This window comes from Sparus aurata, chromosome 18 (genome assembly GCF_900880675.1).
Source record: "Sparus aurata chromosome 18, fSpaAur1.1, whole genome shotgun sequence".
In the NCBI taxonomy this organism is placed as follows: domain Eukaryota; kingdom Metazoa; phylum Chordata; class Actinopteri; order Spariformes; family Sparidae; genus Sparus; species Sparus aurata.
In genome coordinates this window covers 28042243-28060166 of record NC_044204.1, presented here as the reverse complement: position 1 = coordinate 28060166, position 17924 = coordinate 28042243, and the positions used below count along the sequence as shown (strand labels likewise).

At 42.4% G+C, this 17924-nt stretch overlaps 2 protein-coding genes across 6 annotated transcripts in view; one reads left to right on the top strand and one right to left on the bottom strand.

Moving 5' to 3' along the window:
- flrt1b (fibronectin leucine rich transmembrane protein 1b) overlaps positions 1-13125 on the bottom strand; it is a 37924-nt gene extending 24799 nt beyond the window's left edge. For 2 of the 4 annotated variants that reach the window (XM_030395991.1, XM_030395994.1), the window contains exon 1: positions 6765-7327. The gene's annotated coding sequence lies outside the window, so the exon portion shown is untranslated. Of the gene's footprint in view, positions 1-6398; positions 6744-6764; positions 7328-13006 lie in introns of those variants that run through there. The other 2 variants (XM_030395992.1, XM_030395993.1) reach the window with 2 other exon arrangements.
- The window catches only part of macrod1 (mono-ADP ribosylhydrolase 1), a 136986-nt gene that overhangs the window by 53018 nt on the left and 66044 nt on the right, over positions 1-17924 (top strand). The gene's annotated exons all lie outside the window — the stretch shown is intronic.

The following is a 17924-nucleotide window of genomic DNA, read 5'->3' as shown; positions in this document are numbered from 1 at the left end:
TGCCTTTGTGGCTGAAAAACAACACTCTGAAAGCAGTGAGAGCAAACTAAAACAGCACAGTCGCTGCTCGACAGCTTAACAATGAGCGGAAACTCGGTCTGAAGCTTTGTAAGGCTGAGGGGGAGCCGCAGATTCAGGTGATAGTTCTCTGTAGGCAGAAGGGGCGACGCCTTCCACATTGTCACATTGTTTTCACATTATCATTTGATACGTTGTTATCATCCAAATGTTGATTATAGCCACACATGCAAATAGTTTTAGTAGATAGCAAGATTTCCCTCCTAGAGTTATGTAATATGAATGATCCCCCTCTTGAGTTCAGCTGTGATGCCTAAACAGTGTGTATGTAGAGCTCAACAGTGAGGTTCCAGTGTGAATCCAATTAATATTCTGAAATGAGGATGTTTCCTTATAGCCATAATGTCATCACCATCCAAGATAAACTCCTCACAAGCTATAAGATGGTGAAACGAGGATACATATATTCATGTAGTAGCCACAAGTCTGGATTATATGATACTATATCAACCTCACATTCAAAAACAGGTTTTATTTGCGCTGTACCATGGCACCTATGAGAGGAGCTTTTCCAGTATGATTATTTAAAGACTGGCACCAAATATAGTTTATTTGCATAGTGTTGTTTTAATTTTCTGTAAAAGTGACACAACAATGGAGTGAATAAATACACCATCCCTACACTTTGCCCTATGTAGGTGTATTGTTGGATGATTGTCCCGTAATGTATTGATTATGGTAGAGTCATGTATCATATCCTGCACTGTGTTTTCCACATCTATTACCCACAGTCATGAAGTGCTACCATGTAAATGTTTACTACACCTCTGAAAGTCGTGTTGGTTAGAGAGTAACTGCTACAATGGGCTGGTTACCACAGAGAAACCATTGGACACTTTTCCAGGATGAAAATTACTACAGGTCAGGATGTCCAGCAGTACGTGTTAGTTGAAAGTAGTCAAAAAGGAATCATCCTCAATGGTTTTTGGTATGAGCAGTTCTTCATTCTTTAAATAATTATGTATACTGTCTTAAATCTTTATTCCATTGTCCAATTTTTCTTTCTTTCGCTTTCAATCAAATATATAATGGTCACAATTCATCTTTTAGTCGTTGGCTCGGTTCCAGGCTTAAAAACTCTTTGTATGAGGTTTTTTCTGAAACGTCAATGGAGCGAATGAATGGGAAATTCACCTCCCAAGCCAGAGCCGTTCAGAAAGGTAGGCGGTCGCTGCTCTATTGAGATCTGATCACAATGTGGGAAGAATGCAGATAATGAGAATGCTTGTTAAACAGCGGATGTAAATGCAAAGGCCCATAGATTGAATGTCATTATCCAGATACAGATCACATGTTAATACCTGGTATAAATGGGGCCTTTGTCATTTTATGAGCCGGCCTGCTGTCCTGCTGCAGTTAGGACTATTTCATGATTACACTTTCAATTATTCTTTTTTTCACATAGCATGACGGATATGGTCAGAAAAACCCATGACATAATAAGGGCACACAGCCACCATTTACATTATGATTTTCTATCACTTGTATTAGAGTTAGAGCTTTACTTTCTTATCAACTTCTGTTTTTATTATAATCTGGGACAGTGCAAGCGTTAGGTCGGTCGCCATACTTGTCAGTTTGACTGTTTACATATAAATGAGCTTCATGTTCCATTAGTGTTCGGTAAAAAATGAGAAAATGTGCTGTAATCCGCAGTAAATCATACTGGGTAGTGTCTCAGTCTGAGGCTCTGTAAATCTGTTCAGGACACGGTTATGAAATCATTGTTTTGGGGGCGGGTTGAACTATAAATATGGCTCCAAGTGCAGTGTTTCCCACACACAGGCTTTAATAGGGTGGGGTGCCTGGAAACATTAATGCGCAGGTATATTTGGAGACACACAGTATGTATAGCAGGCGTTCTCCTCCTACCCCTGTTCTTTTGGTTTGTTCTTCTTGTATGCGGAGAGAGTAAAAAGGTTTTTGGAGCCAGAGAATACCTTCACATATTCTCCTAGATTTTGTAAATATGTGGTAGTTCACTATTGGGCATGATATTCTACACGTCCTCCATTTGATTTTTTGATGAATACCATGTCCATGAAGATGACAAGACAATTTCCTCTCTTGCTGATCAATAAAGCACAATCTACTGTGGTTCAATTCATCCGGACTTAACCATTTACCTTCGTGATAAAGCACAAGGTTTCACCGCCATGAAGAGCCAGTCGAATGGCAGCATGGACATCTTCCATTTCTTACAATTGTATATTGATTTGGATGGGCACCAATTCCAATATTGAATCATTAATAAAAGGAAATGTTAACAGCCTGCCAAAGTCGACAAGCATTGATATGCTCAGTAACCATCCAGTCCTGGTTTCACACAGCTGAATTATTTATATTTTGCAGTGAAACATTAATGCTGAATGTCATTACTGTAGGCGTGAAAACAAAGCTGAGGACAGTCTGAAACTGATCCAAAACAATCGCTGGTTTTTAATACATTGAAGCTACAGTGTGAGATTATAAAGAGGATGAAGGTAAAGATTTGCAAAATAATTAATTAATAGATGAACAGAATCAGACGTCATTCAGGTAGGCACATTACATAAGAAGGTCAAACAGCCTCCGGACAGTAGACATACTGCTCAGATACCTGAAGCACGGAGACTCATCTCCTGCTGCTCTGCTACAGGGCACTGACCCAGCGCCTTGAACGCTGCCCACCACTCCATGCAATCACTCGCTGGTAAACTGAACAAATGGCCGCCAGGGAAAAAGGCCCTCACTGCTAAAGGAAAGCGGGCTTTAACCCCCGAGGGGAAAACTACAGGGTTTTTCTTTTTTTTTTTCTACATTTGACAGTATGGAATAAAAAAGGAGCTCTCAGTTATTTATCAGGTTCTTAATCTTTATACTAGCAACAGAAAACAAGATGTAATTTTATAGAAGTCACATAAGTCTGTATTTACATTTTGCCTTATTGTCTTTCAGCTCATTATTGGGGAGACAATTTTAGATAGTGATTGATCTATAAGGTGTCCCCAATCTAATTTTTGTCAAGCAGATTATAGAGATAGTGGTTTTTAATGTCCTTTCACTTCTGTTTCCAAACGTTACATACTCTCACTGACTAGCAGATCCAAAACAGTTGAGTGATGCAGCCAACTAGATGGCTAATGCGATTGGATGAATTACTTCACGCTGCTCTTCCTTTGGGTGTTGTCAACAATGCAACATGAGCGTAAATGTACAAATAACCTACATATACGGGTGTTGCTCAGTCTGTAAAACTGTTGACAGGACATCTCAAACTGTAAACAAGGTCAATTAACTCTTTTTTTGAATTTTCAGTCCATGGAGGTGTTATTTTAGTACAACTGATAAAGAAGAGAAAAATTATTCAAAAACATGTGAAGTCATCACGATGTAAACTCTACGTGCAGAGCAGGGATAACCAAGGAACCTAAAAGAGAAGGAAGGGTCGCGATGTCACAGATTCTTGCTTTGGAGCCAGCTGCATTGAAGTCTATGGGAGAAGCATCGAGATACACACTAAAACCCAACATATCTACGTCATTATGCCTCCATAAAATAAAAGTGCACACTTCAGAGGGTTGGTTCACAACAGATTTGATTGATTGACAGGGCAGGGCAAACAGGGCCAATCAGACCAAATATCTCTGATAAGACAGCAATTACACCGCGTTGTCAGCCTACACTCTAAAGTGTGCTCCTTCGTTTGCTAGAGGCATTTCTTCATCAGAGACAATTTGACGTAGATACGTTTGATTTAGGTGTGTTTCTCTGTGATTCTCCCATAGACTTCAATACAGCTGGCAACACAGTCTGGCACCAAAGAAAGAGTCAGTGACGTTATGGCCCGTCCTTCTTATAAAGGTTCCTCTCCTAAAATCAGCAAGCAAATCCAGTGGCTAGAAAACATTTTGGCATTTAAGTAAATTCTCATTGGACTAAATTTTGGCACCATGTTTGGTTTCAACAAGCAACATGAAGGGTGTGGAAGTGCAATCAAAAGAAATGTATTTCACGTCGGGCTATAGTCAACAGGGCATTTCATATTTAAGAAAAATTATCATAGTCTAGATTGTGGATGTTATTTTTTGCTGAGTTCTTCCTCCCCCTGCTAATTGTTTTGGTTTTAAGGCCCACAACGTTACTATTTTTACTGAAAAAGCTTTGATGAAGACACTTTATGCTACATGCTTAACACCAAACAACAGGCAGTCATTAGCTTATGAACATTTAGCAGCTAGGGAGGGAGATATTTCCCTCCGTGAGGACTGAAACGAGCTAAAAGGAGAGTGAATACTGTGTTTCCATTGCTATTCCAGGATGCCAAATAAATATAGATCTGATAAATATTGAGATAATATGTCAGTGTTGTGTTTGCAGCTTGTTACATGGCGCCTAAGTGGCCAAAATGATCTGGAGTTGCTGGTTTAAGAATCAAAACAACACTAAACAAGGATTTTTTGGTGTGTCTTTGGTGTTTCAGTGTTTTCCAGTGAATCTCATCAGCCTCATCCATCCATGTCACTATAGATTCAGTCCTGAGCCTAATTAAGATGAAGTCTACACAGAGAATCAGCTCTTCAACAATAACAGCACACATTTTAGCTGTTGCTTTGGAGGATTACACCCTGTTGAGGAAGATGTAATCTCTTATTTGTTGTTTTAAAAAAGGCCGAAAATCCGGCTCTTTGTTAATATTTTAATGCTGCGGTAATTCTCGATGAGACATCTTTTGTTCGTCTAATATTGGCCTCGTATTGGCATCAGCAACCTCATGGCACAGCTAAGTCAGCAATACTTATGCGCGAGGACTAAAAGCTGCTTAAAAGACGAGATTAATGTGTCAGGAATAATTATTTGAGTTCAATAAAGGACCACATGTTAGGCTCGATACATTGGCACCAACATGCCTTTGTTTTTAAACTTAACAGAAGCTCGTACAGCTGCACACAGGTGCTGCTGAGGATTTTAGACAATCTGCCTCTGAGGTGTGAGACGCCGGGGCCCTTTGTTCGGTTGAATGACGCCTTTAACAGACCGCAGGAAATGAAAAATACCGCCATTCAGGCACAGGCACACTGTCTAGTAGCACCTCTGTGCCCAGGTTGTGTTTTTTTAAATTTTGTCTGGGGCATTTTAACAATCTGCGAGATCCCCATTGTGTTTTTTTTCTCCTTTTTCCCCCCTTCTTCTTGGGCTTATTGCGTTTCAAATGAGGAGTTATATAAGCAGCGCTCCTCTCCTGCTGTCGGATGGGTGAATAAGAGGAGATCAAAAGGGAGGCGATAGAGGAAGAGTGTCTGCAGCCTTCTCCTTTTCTTTATTCTCTAAACATTCTGCCAATGTGCAGTTCCCTCTAACTGCATGACTTGCCCTGGATTCTCTCTCCCTCTCTAGGACATTACACTTTAATCTCATGTTCTGTGCTGCTCTCTCTCTCTCTCTCCCTCTCTCTCTCTCGCTCGCTCTCTATTGCCCCCCTTTTTGGTCTCTTTGCCTCTCGCCCTCCTCCCTTGTTCTCTGCTCATCCCTCCATCCGTCGCTGCCTTTCTTCTTTAATCCCATGTTCTGTACCACTTTGGCCCTGAGAATCTCATTCTAATCTGCCGTGTCAATATGGCCCCGTATGACTGCTAATCCCGTACTTGTATACTGTATGAGTGTGTGTGTGTGTGTGTGTGTGTGTGTGTGTGTGTGCATGCTCGGATGTATGTTTGTGTTTACGTCCAGAGAAAAAAAAGAGAGAGAGAGAGAGAGAGATGTGAGATGTTCGCTGGAATGAGTCGCATGACGCAACATTTTGTTTGTTTTTTTTGGTGTCCGGAGCATCAAAGCACATAAGGGCCCCTGTGTGTGTGTGTGTGTTTGTGTTGCCGTGTAAGAAGGGCATGTCCATTGGGAGAGAGTCTTGACGAATGCACACACACACACACACACATACACAGAGGAACGACACATGCAATTACGCACACTTGAAAAACACGCAAGCTGTGCTGCTCACATGAGGGATAAAAGGGAGGGAGCAGGAAAGAGCGATGAGAGAGAAAACATGCAAGTGGGAATTCTGTCTCTTTACAAAGTATAATCTCTCACTTTAATCTCCCTCTGCCTGTAACTCTCCGAAGCCCCTGCTGTTTAAATCTCACTCTTTTTTGTGTGTGTCCTCTGGTCCAGCAGGTAGCAACACACATTAACACACATCCACATAAACACACACACACACACACACACACACACATTACACACACAAGAAAAGCCTGTTAGCATCAACCTCTCAGCCTAACCTGAATTAACCATTCACCCTCTTCCATGCACAGTCATCAACCCGACACAGATCATACCTTTGTTATCCATTTTCTGCCTCGCTTTCCTTCAAGGCATCCTTGTCAAATCATCCTCTCAACTTAATAGATATCTTTTTTTTTTTTTTTTTGGTCGCGGGTGCGTTAAGTCCCGTTCAGCCGCCCGGCCGAGGAGGAAGAGGAAGAGGATGAGGAGGAGGAGGAGGAGAGGAAGAAGAAGAAGAAGAAGAGGAGGATGTGTCGGTCTTGCCCGCACCGGAGCTCCGCGATGTGCGCTAGTTATCTCCCACCCTGTTGTTCCACTCCGAGCTCCACTGTGGGTTCATGTGTTTGTAGCGAGTGTGTGTGTGTGTGTGTGTGTGTGAGGGTAGAGATAGAGAGAGAGGGAGAGAGAGAGAGACTAACCTCGGATAAAGTCACGTTTTTTCTCGCTGTCAGTTCGCTCCCCTCCGCCGACATCTAACCTGCGTCAACTTCGCTCCTTCAACTCCACGGACGGGCTTGTCGGAACGTGAACGCCGCACGGACCGTCTTCTTCTCCCTCCTCTCCCGTCTCCTCCGCGCGCTCCGTGTCTCTCCCAGAGCGTAAAGCGGCGCCACTCGGTGCGACTAATCTCTATTTCCACCTCGGTTTATCCCCCAAAGTCTTCAGGGCGCCTCAGTCTTTCAAAATAAACCAAGTGTGTTTAGTGACGGCTTGACAGGTGTCGCCTCCAGCGCGCGCTCTCCTCCTCCTCCTCCTCCTCTGCTTCTTCTTCTCCTGCTTCGTCTCGCGCCGAGGCTGCGCGCGGGGTTGTTTTCTGTCAATGTGTGTGCGTGTGTGTGTGTGTGTGTGTGGTGGGGGTACTCTTTACAGTGGCTCTCTGAGCTCCGTTACAGGGGTTCAGCAGGTCGCAACGGTCCAGCAATTACCGACAACTCACCAAGAATTAGACTGACAGGTGCACACACTCATTCACACACTCTCCCACTCCCACACACACACACACACACACACACACACACACAGAGCAACAGAGCGTGGAGCTGCCGGTGCCCAGGGGCCGCCTACATGCAGTCAGTTTGGGGCCCTTTTAGATGGAAAGTAAGTGGATTTCAGTCCCTTCAGGGGAGCGAGCAGAAAGGTTTCACCCACCAGAAGATTGGCTCGATATGTCAGAGTCAGTTTGAGTTTTAATTCAAGAAACAAACAGGTCCATGTAACACTAATGATGTCACCGACACGCCAGCTCAGGACTGGGGAGTGAAAGAAGAGGCATCTCCTCAAGGCTCCGTCAGCTAAAGACCGGCAGTCAGCGTGTATTGATGTGTTTTAACTCGAACTTTGTGACCAATGATTTTTATTTGCCTGCGAGGCTTACCCAACAATTAATTTGCATTTATTACCTTTGGGCAGTTACCACAGCTTAGGCCTCTGGGTGCTGCATACTCAGCAATAAGCAATATCACATGTAGCTCCAGGGGTAGAAGTAACTAATTACAGTTACTCGGATTACTGTAATCAAGTCTGTTATTTTACTTATACTTAAGAATGCTTTTACACCATTTTATCTGCTTAGTTTTAAAATCACAACCCGAGTACAATGTAACTGCACTACTTGAGTGAAGATGTACAGTACGCTTCCCACCACTGCTAGCTTCCACTGGTTGGAAATGGCACAGCTGGGTGCAAATCAGATAGATGGATAGATACTTTATTGATCCCTTCGTAAATTTAGACATCCAGTAGCTTATACAACGCACACAAAACACAAATTCGAAGTGTATCAGTATAAACAGAATATAAGGATAAAATCACTGACACACCCTGACTCCATCGAAAGACACGCACACAATGACGCGCATGTTGAAGAGGGCTCGCGTGGCGTCTTGGGGCCGTTGTTCCGGGTGCAGCTGCACCACCAGCACCCTCTGGCGCTCCTCCAGAGAGAGCCTCTCAGGATCTAATCTGATTCAATTCAAGCGCCTCCCACAGTCCGATTCACAGTCACAATCAGAATGAGATATTATTACTGTTGACACTGAGAAAAGGATGGGAGGATATTAGATTTGATCGCAGATCAGGTTAAAAACACTCAGGGTAAGCTGATTTTAGAAAACTTTCCAATTTTGGTATATTAGTGAAGAGCCTCAAAGGAGTGACTGTAGCTCAATAACATACAGTCCTGTAGTGATTTCCTGATTTATTTTAAATTGCAACAAAGAGGAGCCTGCATCTTTTCAGTCAATCCAAAATCACCATTCGAGGCACATCTTTCCTATTGAATCCCCCACAAAAAAGTAAAACTGTGTGGAAATACTATGGATGCAGAACAAAAGAATGACAGGCGGCGACCAAGAGGACCTTAAGATTTATGATTATCTCATTTAAGATAGTTTGATTATTTTTTCCGTGATGCATTTAGAATATTTGATTTCATAACGTGACATAAGGTTAAGTGATACCAGTACGTTTTAATGCTATTTTAAGTGTTTTAAGCATATTTTGTTATTGTCAGAATAATACTGTGAATCGCAGTCATTTTGGCCAGGATAAGCCTGACATGAAATTTCTATACAGTCCCATTCTTAGTACAAACTACAGCCTGGCTGATGCTTGACTGTTGGATCTGTTATGATATCAGGAAATATGCGTATCTTGGACGATATTCACTTACAAATTCAAACAGATAACAATTACACTCTATGGGGTCTCGCAAATAGATTTTTTAAGAATTGTGACCATAAAACGTGCTGAGCTGAGCTTTACAGACGTCTCTGTAATTTCGTTACTGTTTCTCATTGACCTCATAAATATTGGTTTGTTCCCTGATTCAGGTATATCTACGATAAGATAATATTGTCCTGCTCATTGGTCAGAATCTACTGTAAAATGCTCCAATGACACGTTGCTGTATTTAAATCGTTTTATTTTTTAACGTTAAATGAGAGTGGACACAATAACATGAACACGTGAACAATATAATGCGGTCTAAATCTAACATTCCTGCAGAACAGCGTCTGTAAAGTGTAATTAATGTCAGGGTTGTATCAGAGAAGTGTTCAGGAAGAAGTGTCTTATTTGCATTGATTGTAATTCTGTCGTATTGCACCACGTTATACTATAATGCTTTTTTCCCCCATCGCAGACAATCAAGGAGCTGTTGTAATGGGGGATCATTTTAAAATCATTTTCATATTTTTTTCATTTTGTTGAACAGTTTCCTTAATGAAAAATAGCAGTCATACTCCTACAGGAGCTATTAGTGCGTCTGCAGTAAATGAGTGTAATTTATGGTCTCGCTGTCCCTCATGGTATCAGTTTCATAGCCCTGTGCAGGCAATTATTGTCTTAATGAGTAAAAGTAGGTTAAAGCATGCAATCGCTTTATGTTCCCAGCATTTAACATGTAAAATACTAATATAACAGACAAGTGAGAAGTATGAAATGGAAAATTGTCCAATAGCATGTAAAAGGTTTTATTGGCAGAATCGCAGAATTTTGATTCGATATGACGACTTTGTTATGTTTTTATTAAAGGATCAGATTCTGGAGCTTCACAGTGAAGCAGTGTTGCAGCATTCTCCTAAAGAGATGTAGATGGGAACTTGTTTTAAATATATATATATTGATTTTGTAAATTGATTTTGAAAAGGCTTTATTTTCAATCTCTTTCTACGCGGCGGCTGCTAATCTAAAAGTGCTTTTACGACAAGCTGTAATGACGTCATGGGTGTGCGCGCCGTCTTTTCAAATCAATTTAAGATCTCTGAATTTCTGAAACCTTGTATTGCACTGGACAAGCAGTATGGAGCCATTTTAATGTTCTTTTTGGCAGATTTTAAAACGAATCACCATCTGCTTTAGCCGTTTAGGAGAGTGCTGCAACACTGTTTTGCTGTGAAGCTCCAGAAATGCTTTGTGGCCTAGAAACTTGACTTTCTATCAGCATGCAGTTGAGAAGATAACGACTGAATTTACATCTTTGGGTGAACTTATCCTTTAAGAGTGCTGCAACAAAACAAATGATTATGATGCCGTCCTCTATATACAGCAGAGCTTTTGCACTAATGAGTTTGAAAGTAAAATATTGTGGCTATTTCCACCTGTCAAAACACCGCGTGGCTCTTTGGCTCTGGTTTCTAAACTAGTCAGACCACAAAGGGCCGATATAAAGCCTGTGCGCATATTTGCATATGTGTACTGAAGGCAGATATTAGACAGATCCTTCACCCGATATTACCTGTCTAGGTAAAGATTTAGAAGGAGAACTGACCTGTTGAACGTGCGACTGATGTCTGGTTGTGCATGTTACATCACCACAGTATGTTATTAGTGATACAGCGTGAAAATATGAGACTGTGATGCAACAGACTGACATCAGCTGCCATTGTGTTAGACTGTGAAGCTTACCGTATGCAGCATGTATGCAGTGAGTATCTTTATCAGTAAGAGTAGAGAGTCCGAGAAAATTCCAATCAAACCGTCGAGGAGCTCCTGATTTACACTCACAGAGTCCTTTGTTCACAGGTGGAGGGGCGGGGCTTTCTGTGCGATGTGCGCATGCAAGAGCTCCACCTGTTAACAGCACAGGGCTGCAGGAGCACAGTGTTGTATCTTAGAGACTCACTGAATAACAAATTGGCTACTGAGTCGCTGAGATATACCCGGAGGAATAACCCGAGCAAAGATCCAAAGGGTTCAGTAAACAGTCCTGAAAATATGTTTACATCCTGCTTCGAGTGAGAACGTTTAAGACCTGCACGATGGAATTATTGATTAAAACGTCAAAATGTGAATTAACTGATTTCTATATATAATGTTAAAAATAATTACAAATTGCACAACAGTCACAATCAGCCCGGCTCTAATTTATGCCGTTAAGGTCCTCGCACGGTCGTCTTAATTGATTAACCCACCAATCATTGTAGCGTTAATTAATTTAAATGGTTTTGGTGAATGAACTCAGCTTTTTTTTTTCACCTGTTGTAAGTCGAATCTGCAAATTATTTATCATCTCTTAAATCTTTGATCCAGCTTTATACGTTTTGACTGACTGCGTGGTATCTCTCTCTCTCTCTGATGGCCGGCGTGCTACAGGGCCTTCCTGTTCCAGTTATTCAGGAAGTGCTAAACTCTTCGCCAGCTGTAGTCAAGAGAGGCCTCACATGGGAGAACATAAAGTGAATACATCTTCCTTTGAGTTGGCCATTTCTCCACCGCATCACTGCTCATTTGCATCAAGCTGAACTCTGGTCAACTTTCCCCCCTGTTTCTACGTTGTCTGAGCTCTCACTCACCACTTATTGTGTCAGCTTTAATTCGTAATGACTGACTCACAGATGCTTTGCGTCATCCTGTCACTGCAGGTGAGAACGCATGGCGACAATGTACAGATGTTTAGCAGCTTTTGGTTCATCGCGTGTCGCTATATGTCGGTTCGGATAACTTTTCTGTAGGTTTTTTTTTTTCTTTTTTTCTTTGTTTGTTTCACCACTGAGCCAAAGCACAATGAGATGCTTGTGTGGTGAAGATGAAACGGCGCGTCAAAGCCACAACCTCGAGGAGAAACGCAAGTCTTTTATATTAAGACAACGGTGAACGGAGTCACAGGGAGGATCTGGAGCTACATCTGTTGAACGGCCAAAGAAAGCCACTATAACACAGATGTTCAAAGATAGATAAGCTTTATTTTCAGACTCAAGGTCCATACAAAAAAAACCTCAAACTCAGCCTCGCAAGGAATTTTGACGTCGATTTATCTGGATTGTTGTGTTTTTCGATGCAGTGTAAATCAAACATCAGAAATGGATAATTGGTCATTTCTCATTTGTTGTGGGATAAGTGTCTTCTTTTAATCGTCATCCTCATCCTCAAAGCTCATCTTAAGTCGTACTTTAATCTCATTTAATCGTGGATAAAGGTTGTCTGTCTCCATCAGGAGCTTTTGTCCCTTTTTTTTTTTTTGTTCCCCCGTGAGGAGGACGCCAGCAAATTGATTGGCGTTCTCAAGTGAACCGGCTAAATGATGTCTAGAAATTAAATGACCCAAAGAGGTGTAATGGTGGTTAGGACAAGTGGGTAGAGAGACAGAGAGGGGGGGAGGGAGGGAGGGAGAGAGAGACAGAAAGAGAGAGAGAGAGAGAGAGAGAGAGAGTGGGATGGAGAGGCATGAATACACAAACAGGTTGCTCTGGGGCCGGGGGAATAAGGGAGGAGAGGGCGCGGAGAGCAGAGAGAAGGAAAAATAAGATGGAGGGCCACAGAAAGCAAAGACAGAAGAAGGCTTAATACAGAGCCGAGGGAGATTTCAGCTTGTTGTCATCAGCGTCACCACTACACCTGACTTTCAACGTAATCCCACACACACACACACACACACACACACACACACACACACACACACACACACACACACATGCACAGGTGGTTAAACCTCGATTTTTGCTCGGAGCCAAACACCAAATGAGCGCTTTCGTCCTCTCTTTGCCAACTTTTCTCCGCCTCTGTCTGGCCAGCTTTTAAGCATTTAACTCCTGTCCTTCGCTGGTGCATCAATCTCTCCATCCTTCCCTCTCTCTGTGTCTCTCTCTCTCTCTCGCTCCCCCTGTCTCCCCTCCTCCTCCTCCTCCTCCTCCTCCTCCTCCTCCTCGCTGTCATTACTTACCTCCCAAGAAAGTAGAAGAAGTACACTCCATCTTGTTGTTTTATGTTCCCGGCAAATTTAGTCCTGCGTCTCCCTTCTCCACCCTCAACTCTCTTTCACTTTGTCTCTGTCTCTCTCACTCACTCTCCGTCACCCCTCCCTCCCTCCCTCTCTCCCTCTCTCTCTCTCCCCCTGAGCCCTCCCTCCATCCCTCTGTCCCCCCTGACACCTCGCACTCTCCTCCTCCGCTCTCCCCCTGTCAACTTACCCGCCCTCCTCCCCCCTCTCTCCCTTTCTCTCTCTCTCTCTGTTTGTCGTATAACTTAGCACCCTGATCCCTTCCCCACTCCGATAATTGGTGTGTCTCCGCAGCAGATGCTAGCACGCTTTATTTAGCGGCTCAGCATTAGCTATTCCAATTAGTCATCTAATACCAATAAGGAAAAGAAACTGTTAGCCTCCATGTATTCGCCGCTGTGGGAGAAGGCAGTTGAGTGTGTTTGTTTTTTTGCCCGTGCAACAACTGTGGCCAGTGTGTGAACACCTCACACACACGCGCACACACACACACAGACACACACAGTTATACTGGATCCACAGTCGACCGGGTACATGGGGGTTTTAACAGATGGTGAAACACTTTCCCTCGAGTATCGACATTACTCTCCTGCTCTCTCTCTCTCTCTCTCTATCTCTCTCTATCTCTCTCTCTCTCTAATTAACTAGGTTTCAGTAACAAACCTTTGGGCTTTGCCGTTGCCATGGTGACCCAAACTCTGTCTCGATTGTCTGCATTTGTGTGTGTGTCTATGTGTGACTCCTGGCAAATACGATGTACGTGCATCTACATGTCTTGTCGTTCACTTGCCCTCCTGTGTTTGTGAGTGCTGGTGCTGCATGTGAGCGTATGTTGTGTGTGTGTGTGTGTGTGTGTGTGTGTGTGTTGTGACAGCGTGATTGTGAATACACCTAAGTATTTTGGTTGCTTTTGATGCCTTCGTTTCCCCCTCAGGGCTCAGAGGTTGTGTCTGCGCGGAGAAGGCAGCATTGCATTGGATCATTGATGATTTCTCTCCAGCCTGTTGTACCTTACACAAGACAATCTTAATAATTACATAATCCCATGAATAAAGATCACAGGCAGGATAACTTTAAGAGATGGGAGAATAGAATGAAAATGTATTCTGTGCTGGTATCAGGCAGGGTTCAACGTGAATTTGAACTTGGCGCACATTCTGTGAAAGGCAGATGAAAAATGCGACGTGTGATTATAGCTTCCGAACTGCCCGAGCAGCCAACCGTGTATATGATTATGGACACATATAGTGTTCCTGGTACCTACTATAGCAAAAGTGTATTATAACTCTCCAAAGAGGGCCAGCAGTCAACCATTTAGTGTGTAATGAATCTTTCAAGCCGCTGCAGTGAGGTAAAGACAGAGAAGAGCTTTGTTAAGCGTTCAATATGCTTCTATCGAACGAGGTGGTGTAATGTGTTGTCTGGCCACGTCTGAATGCGCGCCTTCCCGAGCGGCAGGGAAAGGACGGGCAATCCTCGGTGATGTCTCACAACTCTAAAGATAAAGTGGATATGAGTTGTTACTGTCGGGATAAAGGTACAGGGATGGAGATCCTTTCTGCCAGAGACATTGTAAGAGCGGAGATCAACTCCTTAAAGATGTAATATGTAGAAATTCTATATTAAATTGTATATTTTGTTGAGTTCTGTTCACAAGTTCACTCAGAGTAAAGTTTCATTTGATAGATTAGTCATCGAACAACACTACACACAAGGAGAGAGTGTGTCTGTGTGTTGAACTTCAGGTTAGCTCTCAGCATTATGTTCTAAGTGCTGTAACGCAGGCAGCTGGATGTGTTTCAGTTTCTTGGAGAGCTGAAATGAGAAGATGAGAGGTGAGACGTCGACAAGAAACTGAAACACGTCCTGTTGCCATCAATATAACACTCATAATGACCATGACCTGGACGACTGAGATCCTTTATCAGCATCTCACCAGAGACTGTGACTCTCTCTCTTCTTTCTCCCTCTCCTCTCTGTCATGTCTCCATGAAATAAAGTACATTTTTCATCCAGCTCCAGTCAGCAGTCAACGATAAAGTGACGTGACATAAACACAGAGAACAGAAGGCTCCTCCACCGATCCCTGCTTCAGTCAGGTCAATACATGGGAGTGAAGATAAATCCATTTTTGAATCCCAAAAGGTTAAAAAAAAAAAAAATCATCTCCGAGCTCTCCTCTCTTCGGTAAACGTCTCAGATTCAGGGTGGAATCCACTCTCGTCGGCTCTGAGCAGCAGAGCAGCGGCTCCTCTTCAGAAACCAATCCTCAAATATTTTGCATTTGTTTTATAGACCCCCCAATTAATTAGATATTGTGTGTTTAAAAGGTTTTAAATAGAGACATTTGTGATGCCAGAGATCCCTCCCTAAGGACTGTTTCTACCTTCCAGTACAACAAAATCAGTCGAACAAATCCTTGTGATATGAGGTGTGCATTTTGGTATTTCTATTCTGTATCCGTGTTGATGTTGTGAAGCATTTTGTTGTTCAGTATTTGTCTTTGATCGTCGTCGGCGTTGTTGTGGTTACCACAGACGCAAAAATAATTTCTGAAAGGATAATCACTGAAGCTAAGACTTTGATGTCTTGATTCATTCAGTCGTATGAATGGAGTTCAGGTCTTTTGGTAATTGAATTTGCTACTCTGAAACTGGCATTAAAAAAAACATAGTGGTTATTTGATTATCCTTTCATAAAATAAGAGAATTAAAAACATTTGTCGATTTCCTTTTTCCGGTTTTCTGTAAAAAAAAAAATAAATAAAAAAAATCAATTGGAAACAGAAATGGAAACAAGACTTTTGATATTTTTCCCTTTTGTGTGTATTTCGAAAATAAAAACAAACAAGCACTCACATTTTTGTTCTTTAATACCAGTTTCTGAAAAGAAAATACTATAAAGAGAAAAACGTCTGGATTACAGCGCATACTTTCGGAACAGTCACCACAACGAGGATTTCAATCCGATCTTGAACTTTGGTGAACACGTTAGAAAAAAGGGATAAAAGACAGCTGTGGAGATTAATTGAAACCTTGCCTTCTTTGACACCTACGCACACCTGCCCAATTCCTACATGAATTGGGCATGATTGTCGAGTCCTGACATTTACAAAAACTGTTGGATGGAGTCTTAGGCTGCCGTCTGGAAAGTGCGTAGGTGAGGGCGGTTCAGATGCTGCTACATGTGATACACACAGCTTGTTTGAAAATCAATTTGAAAGAGAAGCAGAATATTCTAATCAATAACATTCACGCCCACAATCCTGACACATGTTTTCCTTGTGAATAAGCTGTTTTTCCACTGTTTGCCTTCCGCTTTCTTTTCCTCATAGTCTGATAAACAGCAGTGTTTTGAAGTCTGACAAGCCTTCGAAGTGATGAATCTATTACGCAGACTGGACCTCCTCCATCGTATTTCACTGTCTCGTGTTTACTTCGAGTGTCACAGCTCCACCAACGAAGCATTTAGTTTTTTTTATTTACGTGGGGCCGTTTTTGGTGTGAATTCTCAGTTAGACAATCCAACAAGCACTTTGACATGCGGTGCCCCGGACCTTTTAGGGTGCCTTTATTGATACTGATATTTAAGTCAGTCGGTAAGTTTTGTCAAATAACACAATCGAAATTAAAGAATATCATGTATACAACGGTTGCTGGTTCCTCTTGTTGTTTTGGGGCCATTCTATTCACATTTTGTACGTCTTGTTCCTGCTGATAGCTGTCCACAGTGTCGCCTCTCACCGAGACGGCATCGGCAGCTACGATGAAGCGTGATTGCAAGAAAAAAAAGCATTTTCGGCAATCTTAAAGCATCAGTTACCGCCAGGCTTTGGTGTCAGATGGACTTCCTCATAAACACCATTTTCGCAGCAGATGTTCATGGGTTTACAGGGAGGGATCCATCACAGAGGAAGGCAGAGATACAGATTTCTACACTGATGGCAGCCTCAGTAATCAAGAAGGCAATGCAGCAATAAAACATGTTGTGTTTTGAGTAACGGCGCAGACAGTTGTTTGTCTCGACTGGAAGAATTTCTCCACGGCTGTGCGAGTGCGTTCTCTGAGCTTTATTGCGATGACATTATGGGAAATGTCGGCAAAGAGGCAGACTAGGCAGGCAGTGGGAAAGATGTAAGGATGCAGAAATACATTTCCACGCTGAATCACAAGATGAGTCCTGAAATGCATTAGACATCATAAACTGACACATAACGGTAAAAGCATCCACGGGTAGAACATTTTTTTAAAGTGCACTAAAGGAACCCCTCAGCGCTATTTTCCTGATTTGTTGGCCAGGATTTATCCACCTGTTCAGGTATTAAACTGTGACAACCTTTTAGTCTCTTCCCTAACTGTGCCGCAACCGCTGGTCCCATATGGCATCTGTCATCTGCTCAGAATATTTCATGAGAACCCACGGATAATATGTTATGAAAGCTGAAGCTTTTGAGGTAAAATTTCAAGGGTTGTTAAATAAAAAAAAAAAACCAACTGTATTTTTCACTTCTCTCTGATGACCTTGGATGTCTGTGTTTCTGACAGGTCCACATGCTGAGCCAAAAGTAAAGCCAGCCAGCCAAGTTCAAACTTGAATAAAAGCCTCATGGTATATTGTAGAGTGAATGGAGATTTACGCGTCGCTAGATTAACACAGGTGCGACACTAGATCCAAGATAAAGATTAGTAGCTACAACATATTTACAACCAATAACTGCCAGGAGTAACATTTTCATACTGAGACAGAACGAACGTGAGCTTCCTGATATATGACCTGAAGAGTGAAATACATGTCTGTCCTTACATCTGATGAGAATGCTGCTTTATAACGTTGTAAACTTAGCGTACTGATAGGGAAATCT